This window comes from Papio anubis, chromosome 2 (genome assembly GCF_008728515.1).
Source record: "Papio anubis isolate 15944 chromosome 2, Panubis1.0, whole genome shotgun sequence".
Lineage (NCBI taxonomy): Eukaryota > Metazoa > Chordata > Mammalia > Primates > Cercopithecidae > Papio > Papio anubis.
The window spans coordinates 120,993,448-121,010,022 of NC_044977.1; the positions used below are offsets into that span (position 1 = coordinate 120,993,448).

Here is a 16,575-nt window from a genome sequence, read left to right on the forward strand (position 1 = left end):
CTGGCCAACATGGTCCACTTTGGTCCCCATCTCTACTAAAAATACAAAAATCAGCCGGGCGTGGTGGCACGCACCTGTAATCCCAGCTATTCGGGAGCCTGGGGCATAAGAATCGCTTGAACCCGGGAGGCAGAGGTTGAGGTGAGCTAAGACCGCACCATTGCACTCCAGCCTGGGCAGCAAGAGCGAGACTCCGGAGGTCTCAAAAAAAAAAAAAAAAAAAGTATACACAGGGTGACAGAACTTGAAACTTGTATGCTTCTAAGCAACCACCTGCAGTGTACTGTGAATTCAGATTTTTAAATAAAAATCTGCAAATATTAAATAGCACATACATTGCATTGCCCTTTTTGTGTCAACAGTGCTAATTTGTTGTCATTCAACAAATATTTGTTGAGCACCTATGACTTGCTGGTCATTTAAACATTTAAAATATCGAACAATTAGGCTGGCTCAGTGGCTCAAGCCTGTAATCCCAGCACTTTGGGAGACTGAGGCGGGTGGATCACTTGAGGTCAAGAGTTCGAGACCAGCCTGGCCAACATGGTAAAACCCCCATCTCTACTAAAAATACAAAAATTAGCCAGGCATGATGGCACATGCCTGTAGTCCCAGCTACTTGTGAGGCTGAGGCAGGAGAATGGCTTGAACAAAGGAGGCAGAGGTTGCAGTGAACCAAGATCACGCCATTGCACTCCAGCCCGGGCAACAAAGAGAGGCTTCATCTGAAAAAATAAATAAATAAAATATTGCATAATTTCTTCTTTCTCTTCATGCAGAGCCTTGAACAAGGGGAGTGTTCTGGGCCTCTCAACCTCTCTGAGTGTCATAGCAGTTCGAGATTAGAGATGACCAGGTCCATACACGTTTGTATCTCTCCACAATGTCAGTCTTTTTTTTTTTTTTAATGCTATTTCAATCACAAAATCCAGAAGCTAGATGGAGTTCCCAAGGAGGCAATTCTCCTTAGTCCTTCCTGCTCACTCTGTAGTCAGAGCACATAGGTTCAAGCCACTCCATAAGTCAGTAAATATTGCAAACCATACATACTAGTATACTTAATCACTATACGAATGTTGTAGATTAAACATTCCACAACAAACAAAGTAATATTTAACATCAAGAGAAAAAAGAGATAGGCGAAAGGGTTAATGAACCAATCTGAAGGGAGCGAAGAAGACAAAGGGAGTCCTGGTCTGGGCCTGGTGGTCTGCAAGGAAGAGTCTTTGATGTGGCAGAGCTTTTGGTGGCAACTTCTGAGTTCTTATCACGAGTGACTGCAAGACGGTGTTAGTAAAGACAGACAAGCTGAAGGCTTGGCTCTTTTACAGTCAGAGGGTCCTCTGGTGAGAACTGATAGTGGATGAGTGTGCTTGTTTGTGTTCTTTTTTAAAACCTGTTCATTAAGCAAAACATCTTATCCTTGTTAGCAAAGTGCCTATGAAATATAAAATGGAGGGTTTTTCTAAGATGGAATTAATTATGTCAAGGGTGGTTTATACACTGAGAGTCTGGACTAGCCTTGGAAGGAACTCAGTAATTGCCTAAGGGTGCAATAAGAACCCTGATATAATTGTGGGTTGCTAGGGAAACTGAGGAGCAGCTTCACCCAGCCTGGAGTGGCAGAGAGAATTTCCTGGAGAAGTGCAGAGGCCAACTGAATCACAGGGGACTACCAGGTTCACCAGGATGTGAGGTGCTTCCGCCAAGATTCCACCGTGTGCAAAGTGAGAAGTGGAAAGCCAGGCAGAGAGTGCATGTTCTTTTTTTCTTTTTTTTTTTTTTTTTTTTTTTTTTTTTTGAGACGGAGTCTCGCTCTGTCACCCAGGCTGGAGTGCAGTGGCGCGATCTCGGCTCACTGCAAGCTCCACCTCCCGGGTTCACGCCATTCTCCCGCCTCAGCCTCCGAGTAGCTGGGACTACAGGCGCCCGCCACCACGCCCGGCTAGTTTTTTGTATTTTTAGTAGAGACGGGGTTTCACCATGTTAGCCAGGATGGTCTCGATCTCCTGACCTCGTGATCCACCCGCCTCGGCCTCCCAAAGTGCTGGGATTACAGGCTTGAGCCACCGCGCCCGGCCGAGAGTGCATGTTCTAATAAGGGAATGGCAAGTGGGTCAGTATACCTGACAGGGAGAAGATGGGAGTTGAGTTAGAGGAGAGGGCATGGGGGCCAAATCATACTCATAACAAAAATAACCATCGTGTATGGAGTGGATAGTATAGAACAGGAGCTGGACATACATCACTTCAAACGAGCCTCACACCAACCCTACAAGGTAGAGTTATTACTCTCCTTTATAGAAGAGGAAAATGAGAGCTGGGCGCGGTGGCTCACACCTGTAATCCCAGCACTTTGGGAGGCTGAGGTGGGCGGATTGCCTGAGGTCAGAAGTTCAAGGCCAACCTGGCCAACATGGTAAAACTCAGTCTCTACTAAAAATAAAAAATTAGCCAGGCATGGTGGCGGGTGCCTGTAATCCCAGCTACTCAGGAGGCTGAGGCAAGAGAATTGCTTGAACCCGGGAGGCGGAGGTTGCAGTGAGCCGAGATCGCACCACTGCACTCCAGTCTGGGCGACAAGAGTGAGATTCTGTCTCAAAAAAAAAAAAAAAGAAAGAAAAAAAAAGAAGAGGAAAATGAGACCCAGGAAGGAGAGATATCTTGCTAGTGACAAGGCTGGGATAAGGTAGCTCTGAGCAGCCAGGCTGCCCTGTCAATGCCTCTCTCCAGGCAGATCTGGGAGGCTGGATTTATCTTCAGATACTTTCAACATCCCCAAGTGCCTGCCACTCTCCCACCATTTCCTAAGCCCATGTCAACAACTACCCTGAAGTCCCTCTGTCTGGAGATGATGTGTACTTGGGTCCGCACACTAGACTCCTCCTGAGGGGAACTCTGTCTCAGGGGCTGGTGGAGGAACTGTGGCAGACAGAGACCTTGGTTGCTCCCCACTGTCCATTCTTTCCTTCTTCTGTAATAAAGTCATGTGCTGCAATGACGTTCTGGTTAACAATGGACCACATCTACAACAGTGGCCTCACAAGGTTAGAATGGAGCTGAGAAATTCCTATCACCTAGTGATATCTTGATGATCCTGACCCTGTGTAGGCCTGCATCTTCGTTTTTAAGAAAAAAAGTTTAAAAGGTAAATAAATACATTTTCAAAATGGGAAAAATAAGCTTATAGAATAAAATAGAAAAAAATATTTTTGTACAGCTGCAACGTATTTGTGTTTTAAGGCGTTATTATTACAAAAGAGTCAAAAAGTTTTTAAAAATGTAAAGTTTACAAAGTAAAAAAGTTACAGTAAGCCAAGATTCACTTATTATTGAAGAAAGAACTTAAAAAATAAATTTAGTGTAGCCTAAATGTAGTGTTTATGAAGTCTGCGGTAGTGGACAGTAATATCCTAGGCCTTTTCATGCACTCACCCACAGCAGCTTCCAGCCCTGCAAGCTCCGTTCATAGTAGATGCTCTGTATGGGTATAGCATTTTAATCTTTTATATTGTATTTTTACTGTGCCTTTTCTATGTTGAGAGACATAAATTCTTACCGTTGTCTGCAGTATTCAGTACAGTTGCCTACAGTATTCAGTACAGTCACAGGCTGTACAAGGAGCAATAGGCTATACCGTACAACTTAGGTGTGTAGTAGGCTCTACCATCTAAGTTTGTGTAAGTACACTCCATGTTCACAAAATGAAATTGCCTAAAGACGCATTTCTCAGAATGTATCCCTGCCATTAAGGGACAGTAATAGAACTGAGCTAAGCCCAGAGCTTCTTGGAACAAAGACTATCTTTCCCTGCCTCCTTGTAGCAAAATGCATCAACAGTGGATGCATTTTTTCCTAGAAATCCAGAGTCCAGTAGTACTTCCGAGGCGGCTTCTCCTCTCCCAACATCCCTGATCCGTCAGTTCTTTACGGGACACTGCTAACTGCCTCCTCAAATCCATTCTCGCCTTCTTAACTTCTAAGAGAACCCAGATTTTGTTCAGGGAGGCAATGTGCCAAGCTAAGATGCCCACCTTCGCAGAGGTCATCGCAGGGGTGATCACATGACATGGTTCTGGCCAATGAGATGTAGGAGGAAATGGTCACATGACACAATTCTGGCCATTGAGCTATAGGAGGACGTCAGCGGGCAAGTCCTGGGAAGGTTTTTGCTTTCCTGTTGCGGGTACCACCCCTTTTCTCAGCCTCATGTTTCCTTCCTGCTTTGAGATTGCTGTGAGGTTACCCTGAGGCAGGAGGTGGAGCAGTAGTCTTAGACTCTGGAGCAACCCACAATAAAGGTGGAGCCACACCCACCCTCTGTCTAGCTCCGGATGTCTTACTACCTGAGAAAAGCAACCCCCTTACTTAAGTTCAGGGTTTGTTCTGTGGAACTGAATATAATCCCACTAGATATACTATTCTTCCCAAAGAAAAGCCTTGTCAACTAAAAATAAAATCCTAAGCCCCCCACCGACTGAAATAAACCTCTCTTGGCCAAGGGGACCCCAGAAAAACCTTAAACTGAGTTCCTGGCCATGACAAGATGGGAGGTCTACCACATCTCGTTATACCCCTCTCTTTTATGGTTTAGACACAACTGACCAGCATTAATGTTAAAATAGAGATCATAAGGCTGACAGAATAGACTCTTTGTGGCAATAAGATACCAAATTATAAACAAGACATAGGCCTATGTTCTAACTATATTATGTGAAAGGAAAATATCTTGGGACCCCCAGATCACTAAGCTAAAGGGAAAAGTCCAGCTGGGAACCGCTTAGGGCAAACCTGCCTCCCATTCTATTCAGAGTCACCCATTAGTTATTGGCTAGTATAAATGGAAGAGGCTAATCAGAAACTCAAAAGAATGCAATCATTTGTTTATTCTCTACCTATGACCAGGAAGCCTCCTCCCTGCTTCAAGTTGTCCTGCCTTTCCAGACTGAACCAAAGTTCATCTTGCATGTGTTGATGTCGTCTCATGTCTTCCTAAAAGGTATTGTAGCAGGACCAGCTGCAGACAAAACTCCTCAGACACCGAGTTAAAGAAGAAAGGAGTTTTGGCCGGGGACATAGGCAAGACTCCTGTCTCAAGAGCCGAGCTCCCTGAGTGAGCAATCCCTGTCCCTTTTAAGGGCTTACAGCTCTAAGGGGGTGCGCGTGAGAGGGTCGTGATCAATTGAGCAAGCAGGGGGTATGTGACTGGGGGCTGCGTGCACTGGTAGTTAGATCAGAACAAAACAGGATAGGGATTTTCACAGTGCATTTCTATACAATGTCTGTAATCTATAGATAACATAACCAACTGGGTCAGGGGTCAGTCTTTAACTACCAGGCCCAGGGTACGGCGCCAAGCTGTCTGCCTGTGGATTTAATTTCTGCATTTTAGTTTTTACTTCTTCTTTCTTTGGAGGCGGAAATTGGGCATAAGACAATATGAGGGGTGGTCACTTCCCTTAGTATAAAACCAAACTGTGCTCTGACCCCCTAGGGCACATGTGGTGAGGACCTCCTGAGTCTGTGTCATGGGCACGCATCCTCAATCTTGGCAAAATAAGCTTTCTAAATTAACTGAGACCTGTCTCAGATTTTTGGGGTTCACAATTACAAGGGTTTTCTTTTTCTGTAGCAGCTAAACAAGCACTGACCTTGAGATAAGCAATATTAAAACAATTTGCAGCTCCCTCAGATGCTAACTGACCCTTAGCTCCTGTCCCATCAGCCATAAAACCACAACTTTGACTGGACAAGAGACTGATTTCAGTAACTTTCTCTTGATAAGACCATTGACCATGGACTGGTTCTGGCTGGTTTACAGAAGTCGTGCTCTTTTTTGTATCCTGAAAAGACATTTTGATGTGTGTGTCCGAACTGTAATACATTTAAGTGTTAAGTCTCCACTTCAGAGTGAACATATGTTGTATGTATGTTTGTTCAGTATGCATGCATCAGGACTACCATGAATATTCATAGCTCCTCCTGTAACCTGTTGAATATGTATGTGTAGCCAACTCTTTCAGCATAAAGCTCCTACCCTAATCCCTCCTTCAAAGTGCCTGTCTCTGGTCTTGGCAGGAGGCATGCTTCCCAGCCTGCACGATGGTCACCTTGAAGGCTGTAATCCTTAAAAAAAAAAAAAAAAAAAAAAAGAGTCTACTCCTTTTCTAAATTTATAAATTGTGTGATTTTTTTTCAGTTAACAACCTTAAAAGTCAATCTAGCCAACCTTACTTAATACAGGGCATTATAGCAGGAAAAGGGTGTGTTTCGGCATAAGACAACTCAAGCTCGAGTTTCAGACCTTCCGTTTATACTAGCCAATGACTAATGGGCAAGTTTGTGGAATTAAGGTATGTATTCTAAAATTAGACGTTGTAGAAACAAGAAATAAAGCCTGGCATTTGGCAAGTGATTAATAAAGAATCATTGAGATAATTCTTATCTACCAGTTTCCAGCCTCCACCAAATTGTTCCCTGACCTATTTGTAGGTTCTGAATCTCATATTCATGTCCTGGTTTCACCTCTTAGCCAAATCTTTTTGCCTATTCAGATCTTAGATGCTTCGTCACAGCAAACTCAATCTAAAAGTTTCGTTAAAAACCGCTATTTGACTCGCATCTTGTTTCTGCGTTTCCTAAACTATATCTGCTCTATCAAAAATGTTTCAAAGGAAAAGAATAGAAGTACATGCTTTGTTATGTCTAGTAATGAATTATTACTGGTATGCTAGTTTCAGAGGTGTAGGTGCGTATTTCTATTTGGCTCATAACTCTTGTTTTTTTGTTTTGGTTTGGTTTGGTTTGATTGGTTTTTTTTGAGATGGAGTCTCGTTTTGTCACCCAGGATGGAGTGCAGTGGCATGATCTTGGCTCACTGCAACCTCTGCTTCCCGGGTTCAAGCGATTCTCCTGCCTCAGCCTCCCAATAAACTGGGATTACAGGCGCCCACCACCATGCCCGGCTAATTTTTTTGTATTTTTAGTAAAGATGGGGTTTCGCCATGTTGGCCAGGCTGGTCTTGAACTCCTCACCTCAGGTGATCCACCTGCCTCAGGTATGAGCTGCTGTGCCTGGCTCCTCATAGTTCTTTTTGAAATAAGAAACTTTAATGTCAATGCTTCTAGGTTTGTATTTTTAATTGCCAAACAAGATATTTTAATGCTCCAGAAACATGCTTTTGTTGAAGTTGAGTAACATTAAAAATTAATATTATTCACTTGGCTTTTTAATTTAAAAGTTAACCCATGCTTTCAATCACTACAGAAGCTTTTAAGTAATAAAAAAAATGGAAGTATCATAATATATTTAACCTGTCTTCTATTATTGGATATTTAGGTTATGTCTAGCTTATCTCAATTATAAACAACATCTCTTGAACATGTTTGTCTCTGCACTTTTGCCTCTTCATGTAATCTAGCCACTTATCCCCACTCCACTGTTTTCCCCCCTGGGTCCAAGTCACCATCCATCTCTTGGCTGAATAACTGGAATAGCCTCCTAAATGCCTTCTGTGTTCGCCTTGCCCTTCTTCAACCCATTTGCAAATGCAGCACATTTTAATATGTTAATATTTCTCTCTTTTCTCTCTGCTTAAAGCCTTTCAATGTGACTGGGCTCAGTAGCTCAAACTTGTAATCTCAGCACTTTGGGAGGCTGAGGAGGGTGGATCACTTGAGCCCAGGAGTTCAAGAAGAGCAACATGGCGAAACCCTGTCTCTACAAAAAATACAAAAATTAGCCGGGCAAAGTGGTACATGCCTGTAGACTCAGCTACTTGGGAAGCTGAGGTGGGAGGATTGCTCGAACCCAGGAAGTTGAGGCTTCAGTGAGCCATGAGTGTGTCACTGCACTCCAGCCTGGGTGACAGAATGAGACTCTGTCTCAAACAACAATAGCATTAAAAATTAATGGCTTCCCACTCATTCAAAGTTAAAAACCAAAGTCCTTATAATGGCCAACAAAGCTACACCGTCTACCCCCAGTGCCATTATTCTCTGAACCATCTCCTTCCATACTCCAATCTTCACTCTTCTCCAACCACACTAGTTTCCTTGGCAATTGTTCTAATATGTTCAGTAGGCTTTTGCCTTAGGGCCTTTGCACTTGCTGTTTCTTCTTTTTGGAATTCTCTTCTTTCAAATATGATGTTACTTAATCCCCAACCTCCATGAGTCTTCCCTGACCACTGATCTCAAATTAAAAAGTGCCTCATACCTCCTAGATCCCTTCCTGGCTTTCTCCTTCCAAATAGCACTTCTCATCTTCTAACATCCTATCTCTTATGTTTTACTTTCCTCACTGTCTGTCTGCCCTTCACTCTTCCATCCAGAATGTGAGCCTCATGAAGGCAGGAATTTTTGCTTGTTTTGCTTATTGCAGGTTGTCCAGCCTGTAGCACAGTGTTTAATACATACTTGTTGAACAGATTAAAATTACTTTAAATATGTAAGATAATTTCCTTTAGAAGTAGAATTTCTGGGTCACCAAGATTCATGTTTAATATTTTAATTGATAGAAATTGCCCTTTCAAAGGTTGGGACAACATTCCTACCAACTGTGTATAAGCATCCATACACTTAATACTTTGACCACATACATCTTTCTTAATTTTTTTTTTAAAGATGGGATCTCACTGTATTGGTCAGGCTGGTCTCAAACTCCTAGCCTCAAGCAATTCTCCCACCTCAGCGTCCATAAATGCTGGGCTTACAGGCATGAACCACTGTGCCTGGCCTCTTTCTTAAATTTCATTTGAGTGGTTTATCAGTCAGAGTCTTAATGACAAACAACAGTATCCACAGAAAAACAATCTGCAGAAAAATTCTTTTTAACAAGGAAGCTCACAGAATCTCTGGAAGAAAGAGAGAGCCAGGCTTGCCTCTGCAGAGGGGAGCAATGTTGAGCCATGCTTTGGTGGTTGCTCCAGTGAAGGCCCCACTGTTAGTGACTGTTGGCCCAAAGGCCTGGCATGCCCTCCTAGACTACCTGATTGTGTTTACATTGACAATGTTGACCGTGCAACTCATTCTGCTCTGCAGTTTATAATTCTTGCTATGGATTACCTCAGTTTTGTCAGGGGAGTTCAAACCAGAGCAACTCCGTCTTGAATAAGGGCTGGGTAAAATGAGGCTGAGACCACTGGGCTGCATTCCCACGAGATCAGGCATTCATAGTCACAGGATGAGACAGGAAGTCACAAGATACAAGTAGTAACAACCTGTATCTCAACAGGATAACAGGATGTGGTAAAGAAGATGGCCAAAACCCACCAAAACCAAGATGGTGATGAAAGCGACGTCTGATCATCCCCACTGCTCATTATACATAAATTATAATACATTTGCCTGCTAAAAGACACTCCCAACAGTGCCATGACAGTTTACAAATGCCATGGCAATGTCCAGAAGCTACCCCATATGGTCTGAAAGGGGGAGGGACCCTCAGTTTCGGGAATTGCCTGCCCCTTTCCTGGAAAGCTCGTGAATAATCCACCACTTGTTCAGCATATAATCAGGAGATAACCATAAAAATAGCCAGCCAGCAGCCCTTAGGGCTGCTCTGTCTATGGAATAGCCATTGTTTTGTTTCTTTACTTCTCCAGTAAACTTGCTTTCTCTTTACTCTGTGGACTAACCCCAAATTCTTTCTTCATGAGATCCGGGAACCCTTTAGGAGTCTGGATCAGGACCCCTTTCCGGTAACCTCTTGATAGTTAAATGGAGTCAGTAATCACTAACAATCCATTAAAGCAAAGTCTTTTCCATCCTTGAATTCTTTATCTTGAACTGTCTCTTGATTGTCTAGATTTTGCAAGTAACTTTTCCAAAAAGGGTTGATCAGTGCCATATTTCCTGAGTACTGTTTTTCTCATATCTATCTATATTATATATTATTCTATTATAATCTAATATATTGTTCTTCCATATTATGGATAACCACTGTCTTTTCTTTTATCTCTGCCCTCTATGTTTTCTTAACCCTATCTTCCATGTCATGGATTCTTTTTTCAGCATATCTATGCTTCTTACTGCTTCTATTGTGATTTTTCATTTCCAAAATAACTTTAATGTTATGTATCATTTTTTTCCTTACTGAAGCCAGTTACTTCATCTTCCTCTCTGATCTCTCATATTTTCTCCTGAAGCTCTTTGGCAAAGAACCTTTTTTTTTTTTTTTTTGAGACAGGGTCTTGCTCTGTTGCCTAGGCTGGAGTGCAGGGATGTGATCTCGGCTCACTGCAACCTCCACCTCCCAGGTTCAAGCTATTCTCCTGCCTTAGCCTCGTGAGTAGCTGAGATTACAGGCATGTGCCACCACACCCAGATAATTTTTTGTGTGTGTTTTTAGTAGAGACAGGGTTTCACCATGTTGGCCAGGCTGGTTTTGAACTCCTGACCTCAAGTGATCCACCCGCCTCAGCCGCTCAAGGTGTTGGGGTTACAGCGTGAGCCACCGCTCATAGCCCCTTTGGCAAAGATTTTATAGGTTCCTTTTAAATTCTTTGAGAGTGAGATCTTTTTCTTAAATATTCTTCTGTATCTGTCACTTTTTAAAACTGTACTATGCATACAACTTAAATTGCATTTTTTTTCTGTGTTTAACTCCTATCTACATGCAAACAATTGTATCTGGTTCTTTTGCTCTTTTGTTGAAAAACAGTTTGGAGAGGGTTAGTTTATTGAGCTGGAGTAGCTGACAACTTCAGAATGAAAATGTTGCCTTAGAACACTCTCCCCAAGTTATGTTGTCTTTTTTATTTTTAGTGGGACGATTTCTTTCCAGTTGAGCAAGCTGCCCAGGTAGGATGTTGTTGTAGACAACTATAAAGATTCCTAGATAATAGGCCAGGTGCGGTGGCTCACGCCTGTAATCCCAGCACTTTGGGAGGCCAAGGCAGGTGGATAGCTTGAGGTCAGGAGTTTGACAGCAGCTTGGCCAACATGGTGAAACCCTGTTTCTACTAAAAATACAAAAATTGGCTGGGCGTGGTGGCTCACGCCTGTAATCCTAGCACTTTGGGAGTCCCAGGCAGGTGGATCACAAGGTCAGGAGATCAAGACCATTCTGGCTAACACGGTGAAACACCATCTCTGCTAAAAATACAAAAAATTAGCTGGGCGTGGTGGCGGACGCCTGTAGTCCCACTACTCGGGAGGCTGAGGCAGGAGAATGGTGTGAACCCGGGAGGCGGAGCTTGCAGTGAGCTGAGATCATGCCACTGCACTCCAGCGTGGGCGACAGAGTGAGACTGTCTCAAAAAAAAAAAACAAAAATTAGCTGGGCGTCGTGGCTCATGTCTGTAATCCCAGCCACTTGGGAGGCTGAGGCAGGAGAATCGTTTGAACCCAGGAGGCAGAGGTTGCAGTGAGCCAAGATCGCGCCATTGTACGCTGGCCTGTGCAACAAGAGTGAAACTCTGTCGCAAAAAAAAAAAAAAAAAGTCCTAGATGAGAGATGTTTTGTCTAGGGATTTTATGTTTAACTCTGCTTAATGGGCTGGTCAGCACCAGCAAAGCCAGTTTTGATTTCTTCTCTCTTCTTACTCCTGTCTCCAAGAACCTTTGTTAAGTTAGAATCCAGAGCACAGAGAAAAATTACTGATGAATTCAATTGTATCATCAGCCCCACCTTCCTCATCCTCAGTTCTCATTTTCCTGTGGGTCTCCCCACAATTCTGTTGCTGTTGGGTTTGTTTTGTTTTTGTTTTGAATAGTGATCATTTATGAAAGGTTAACATGGGCCAAGCATGGTTCTAACATGTTTTACATGTATTTCTCATTCAGTCCTGAAAACTATCCCAGAATTTATGATGCTCATTTTTATAGATGAGGAATGTGAGGCACAGAGAAACTGAATAACTTGCTCAAGTCATACAGCTTGTAAATAGCAGAACCAGGTATTGAGTGTCTAGAGCCACTGTGTCTAGAGTTTACAACTTATTGTAACCTCTCAGGAACTGCTAACATACTTTCTACTCACTATAACCTTGCTCAAGATCTGGAAAGCCACATATCATCATAGTCTGGGGTTTGGAGGTTGCATTAATAGTTATTTCCTTTTTTTGTAGAAGCACTTGTCTAACTTTTTTTTTTTTTTTTTTGAGATGCAGTCTCGCTCTGTCATCCATGCCGAAGTGCACTGGTGCGATCTCGGCTCACTGCAACCTCCACCTCCCGGGTTCAAGCAATTCTCCTGCCTCAGCCTCCTGACTAACTTTTTAATTATTGTTGTTGGTCTTCTTTTGTTGGAGATTTCATGGAGAAGCCCAGTATGTATGCACTGTACTTCAACTTTTGCCAGAAACCTTTAGTAGCATTATTTTCGGGTAAATTGCAAAATAGCTGTTTACTCCTGTCGATGAAAAGAGTCAAACTCTGTAAAATATTCTAAGAGATTTATTCTGAGCCAAATATGAGTGGCTGTGGCCTGCGACACAGGTCTCAGGAGGTCCTGAGAACATGTGCCTAAAGTGGTGGGGGTACAGCCTGGTTTTATATATTTTAGGGAAGTATGAGCATCAATAGAATACATTTAAGAAACACATTGGTTTGCTTTGGAAAATTGGGACAATTCAAAGCGGTGGGGCTTCCAGGCTGTAGGTAAATCGAAACATTTTCTGGTTGACAGTTGGTTGAGTTTATCTGAAGACCTGGGATCAATAGAAAAGAAATGCTTAGGTTAAGATAAAGGGTTGTGGAGACCGACTTAGCAGACTACAGAGAGAGCAGGTTGTAAACTGTTTCATATTGGACCTAAAAGGGTACCTGGCTCTTAGTTGATTATCTCCTGGATCTGGAAAACAAAGAAGGAAAACAAAGGAGAAAGGGGATTCTCTACAGAATGTGGATTTTTCCCATAAGAGATGGCTTTTCAGGGCCATTTCAAGATATGGCAGAGAAACATGTTTTGGGGTAAAATATTTTGATTTTCTTCCTTGTCATGCCAGAGTCAGATTGGAAAGTAAGTCACAATATACAGGGTTAAATAAATCCCATCTGATGAGAATTTATGGTTTGTAGGGCATGACTCCCCAAGCCCCTTAGATAGGAATTTAGACAAGAGAAAAATCAGAGTTTAGTCCTCTCTCTCTTATCCTAGGCGCTTTAGGGCTGTTCTGTTCAATATGGTAGCCACTAATCACAAACTAGTATATTTAACTTATATCACATATGGCTACTAAGCCCTTAAAATATTAAGCCCGTCCAGACTGTAATATGCTGTAACTGCAAAATGTACACTGCATTTAAAAGACTTATTACATAAGAAAGAATATAAAGTATCTCAATAATAATTTTTATGTTGATAGTACTGGAATAATATTTTTAATAGGTTAAATAAAATGTACTGTTACAGTTAATTTCACTTGTTTCTTCTTACTTTTCAAATGTGGCAACTAGAAAAGGTAAAATTACATATCTGGTTCACATTAAACAATGCTGCTCTAGGGTTTCTTTTCATCCAGCAATGGCTTAGTTAAGACAGAGGAGGTAATATGGATCCACAAAAAAGTGTATGTGAAGCAGGGTGAAGAGTACATGGGGGCTGATTATACTACGTGGTCTATTTTTGCGTATGATGGAAATTTCCCTTAATTAAAAGTTAAAAACAAACTCCCAAATATGCATAATTAATACAGAATTTTTTTGTCATGGTTTAAGTTCCAAGCATGTAACTCATCTGAACAATTTATCTGTTTTAAAATATAACGAATTTCCTCTTGGCTAGATCCCATCTGTAGGAGGTAAGCCGACAAGGTGTACTGCACAAGAAGAAAACAAGGCAGAGCTTTCAGTTTGGCCAAGAAGACAGGCTAGGTTCAAGGTAGGCAGTAGCTTCACACCTTGAGAATTTCTAGCTTATTTCTCTCTATAGGAAATATTTGGTACAAAGTCCACATTCAATGGGTAGTGCCTTGGGCCCATAGGAACCTAGCCTTATCAGTAACAGGTTTCACAACATCTGCTGTTTTCCTATGAAAGTGTACACACATAACTATGAAACCAGGTCATGAAGTGGGAAGCACTGATTAATTAAAAAGTGTCCTTTGTTTTATTTTTTTCTTGCAGCAGTACTTGAAGATTGCTTGTTAACCCCAGCATAGAGGGTAAGAGTATACCCTCGGGGTCAGACTCCCTGGTTTAAACTCCTGGGTAACTTAGAAAGTGTTGCCTACATTTTCAACGTGTTGGTAGATTTTTTCCATCTGTGAAATAGGAAGCATAAGGTAAGTCTCAAAGGGTGTTGTAAGAATTCAATGAAATCATATGTGAAAAATGCTTTCACCATACTTGGCCGAAAAGAAGGACCCAGTATTTAGCTGTTGTTTTATGGCAAATTTTTGCTTATTTCTAGTTGTTTGACACTTTATAGATTTCCTAGCTAATGAAATATTCTGCCTTCTACATATAGTATGAGAAATGGTCAATTTTCGAATCATTAAATGGCGCTCTTTATTTCTAGATGCAACTCCTGAGGGCATGATCTGTGTAGTTAAATAAAAATTACAGGGGGCTCTAGTTTTGGACTAAGTTTCTGCACTAGGCTCCAACAGACCAGACTAAAAATCAGAATAGAGTTACCTTTGATAAAGTTCCACATCACCAAATCCAAACTAGGTTGTTGTCTGACCTTCTGAGAAATCAGGAGAGAGAGATAACAGCCAGTTTCTCATACAGGCCTGGTTAAATCTCTGCTTTAACCTTTGTACAACAGAAGTAGCCTGCAGTAACCTAATATTAACTAATCAGTTATTTTTCGAATTATTGTGGCTTCCTGCCCCACCTTACAAGAAAAGTGGCTTTGAAAGGATCAATGCAATTTTCATTCTTTGCTTGTGCTTTCTTCCACCCTTCTTTGTCTATAAAGCCAACGTCATCTGCTCAGCTCATCGGAACACTTACTCTATTTTATGGAATGGAGTGTTGCCCAATTACAGAATCTCACATAAAGTCAATTGAGATATTTAAACTAAGTTTGTTGTAATTTTTGTCATTTGACAGTGTATTATTTATCTTTGAACCTTCAGTGTCTAGCATAATATGCAGCTCAGAATCTTTTTAAAAAGTCATGTTGACTGTAACAAAATACACCTAAAATTAAAGGCCTGGGCATTGTTCTTGCGGTTATAAAAGGTTTAAGACACTGGTCTCAGTATGTAAGCAATTTATAATGTGAAATGCATGTGGCTTTTGTATTTACCTTTCTTGGGGACGTCATTCAACAAATATTTATTAGGTGCCTCCTATAAAGAAGGTGTGGAGCTGTGTACTGGGTTCCTCAGCGGGGTACAAAACAGACATGGTTCCTATGCCATAAAGCTCATTTTTAACAGGGACGGCAGCTTTACATGACTAACTACAAAATTATGTATTAATAATTTCAGGAGAAGCAGAAGGTGCCAAGAGAGCAAGCAAGGGGACACCTAGCCTGAGCCAGGGGCCTCTTGAGAAGGTGATATTCAGAGGGATAGCAAAGACATGAGCAGCTAAAGTCCAGCAAACAGAGTGAAAGAAGATGATAACAGGCTTTCTGGGCTTTGAAAGCAGCGTGAAGGCCGCAGGAACAGAAAGAAGCAACATGAATGGTGAAGGAACTGAGGGAAGGCTGGCTTGCCTGGGTCTGGGTCTGGGGAATAGCAAGCTAGAATCCGTAGTTGGAGAAGTCAGCAGAGATCAAGGACCTAGCAAGCCATGTGAAGGATTTTGAATTTTATTCTGAATCCATGAAAAGACTCCCCTTCCAAAAGCGATGGCTTCTGGAATTTGCTTCCAATAATCCAAGAACACTGGAGAGAGTGGGTGGGGTATATGTGAAGCAAAATTGGTCATTCATTGATAATTGAATGAAGCTGGGTCATGGGTACATGGATATTCATTATATTCTCAATTTTTGTGAATGTTTTAAATTTTTCATAATTAAAAAAAGGAAAAAAATCCCTCCACCTACAGTGAAGAGAAAGGACTGTAGAGGGGCGAGAACAGACTATGAGGGGCCAGCCTTTGCTGTAGACCAGGTGAGAGAGAAGATGGAGTTTTGAACTAAGGTGGCAGCAGGATCTAAGGGAAGTGAGTAGATTCTAGTGATGCTGGGAGCTTGAATAGATAGAACTTGGTGATTAGATGTGAGGGACAGGAAGTGGGAGATGAAGCTCTCATGTGAGCAAGTGATGTGCCAAGGGGCGGATTTTGGTATAGCCTTTTTTTTTTTTTTTTTGGAGACAGTGTCTTGCTCTGTCGCCTAGGCTGGAGTGCAGTGGCACAATCTCAGCTCACTACAGCCTCCACCTCCTGGGTTCAAGTGATTCATTCTCCTGCCTTAGCCTCCTGAATAGTTGGGATTACAGGTGTGCACCATGCCCGGCTAATTTTTGTATGTTTAGTAGAGGTGGGGTTTCACTATGTTGGCCAGGCTGGTCTTGAACTCCTCACCTCAGGTGATCCATCTGCTTTGGCCTCCCAACGTGCTGGGATTACAGGCGTGAGCCACCGCGCCTGGCTGAGCCTGGTATAGTCTTAACACTTCCTCCCACTAACTCCATCTATCTACCATCTAAGGTTTAATTTAATTCAGCA

The 16,575-nt window shown here is 42.1% G+C and overlaps 1 long non-coding RNA gene across 3 annotated transcripts; it reads left to right on the forward strand.

The window, feature by feature from the left end:
* Window positions 1-12,159: 12,159 nt before the first annotated feature.
* Window positions 12,160-16,245, forward strand: LOC116273804. Of its 3 annotated transcripts, XR_004182219.1 has the most exons (4): window positions 12,160-12,272; window positions 13,730-13,825; window positions 14,071-14,228; window positions 15,387-16,245. It is a non-coding gene; the product is annotated as an uncharacterized LOC116273804 (long non-coding RNA). The 3 variants fall into 3 exon arrangements; XR_004182218.1 differs by having other exon boundaries at window positions 13,730-14,228; XR_004182217.1 differs by lacking the exon at window positions 12,160-12,272 and having other exon boundaries at window positions 13,638-13,825.
* The last annotated feature ends 330 nt before the right edge of the window (window positions 16,246-16,575 follow it).